The sequence below is a fragment of the Melozone crissalis genome, unplaced genomic scaffold, assembly GCF_028551555.1.
Source record: "Melozone crissalis strain CALT ecotype California unplaced genomic scaffold, PUWL_Pcris_2 ptg000014l_1, whole genome shotgun sequence".
Classification (NCBI taxonomy): Eukaryota; Metazoa; Chordata; class Aves; order Passeriformes; family Passerellidae; genus Melozone; species Melozone crissalis.
This window is the reverse complement of record NW_026535792.1, coordinates 13,820,179-13,821,709: the sequence shown is the minus strand read 5'-3', so window position 1 is coordinate 13,821,709 and position 1,531 is coordinate 13,820,179.

Below are 1,531 nucleotides of genomic sequence, written 5' to 3'. Positions count from 1 at the left end.
CTCTGCTCTGCTCTGGCCCTGTGCTGAGCTGCAGAACGTGCCACAGGGGCTGTGCTCTGGGAATGCAGCTTGTTAGTCCATCTGTTCTTCCAGCACAGGGCTGTAAAACATTGTAGGTCATAACAGGCAGCTATTTATTTCTTAAGTCCTTAGGTGCCAGAGAGGAGGTTTCTGTTATGTATATAAAAATAGCACTGGAATGCATTTATTAGGAATTGACTGTATTTATTTTGAACCACAATATTGGAACATCCAGATCCACAGACAAAACTCCAAGAAAACACAGTTTCTGCTATACTCTGAGCTCAGTTCTCTGATCACTTATCCTTGCCTGTATTGCCACCCATTGTGAATAATTTCACTGACTTCAATAAAACAACATGCAGTAGCCAACTTTTAACTCAGTACTATTTGCAGCTTTCCAAATTACTCCAGTACTCAGTTTAGCTCTAAAGAGCAAACACGTTGCTGCCCAAAAAAACAAACCCGAAATGAAGGTTGAACAATACCCTGAAATTAATTTTTTTCAACATTAAAATCAAGACTGATTACTATTAATTCATTAATCAAAATCTCTTTCAGCTAGAAAAAAGTGTTGCTAACTGTTATTATTATTAGTTTAATGTGTGACCACTGAATATCAGTTGTTATTAGGAAATTGCATAGTTCATGCAAAGTCAAAATACTGTTTTGTTTTTTATAAAACAGCTAATGCCTGTATAAGTTTATGGAATGAGGTGATTTTATTGTTCCCATTACATTATTATGTTTTTGTAGTAAAGAATTAGCTGAGGTTTGTCCCAAAAGCAGGAATTAATTCCTTGAAATGTAAATTTTCAATCACAGACAGGTCTATAATATCTTGTTACTGAATGAAATTCTGGTTTTTGTGAATCCAGGATGAATTGTGGTATTAATACCATGTGTCCCCAAAGAATTTAAAAAATATTGAATGATTAATTAAAAATTAAATTCTTTAAGCAAGCACAGAATTGACAATAATTTGAGAGCATATTTAAGACATTGTTATGCTAGTACACTGTGCCACTACTTAAGATTTGCATGTTAATAATTTCAGACAAGTAAATGTCACTCAGACAGAAATTCTGTGCATAGGAATGGCATGAGTAGGAGAAACAAGGTTTTATGTTTTCTAGACAGAACATGTTATGATCAAAAGGATTTTGAGAAAATGAACAACTTTATGTACCTTGGCCAATGCGCAAGCCTACAGCGAGTGTGGGCTAGTCCCTGAGCAGGCTGGATAAATAAACTGTCCTTTTCTCATTCCTGACCTGTATTCTCCTTTCCCCATGTTTTCCATGGTGGATTGAAGAGGCAATATAGTGATGCATATGGAGCCTACTGACTATGCAAAATCCTCACACAAGTGATAACCTGCCCCTACCATTTTGGATGAAATTGGTTACTTCTGGTTAATTGGCTGTTTGTTGTTATTTTCTGCACAGATATTTCATATTAGATGTTGGTGTCAGTGGAAGAGTAAGTGCTTTTCAGAGCTGAGGGCAGC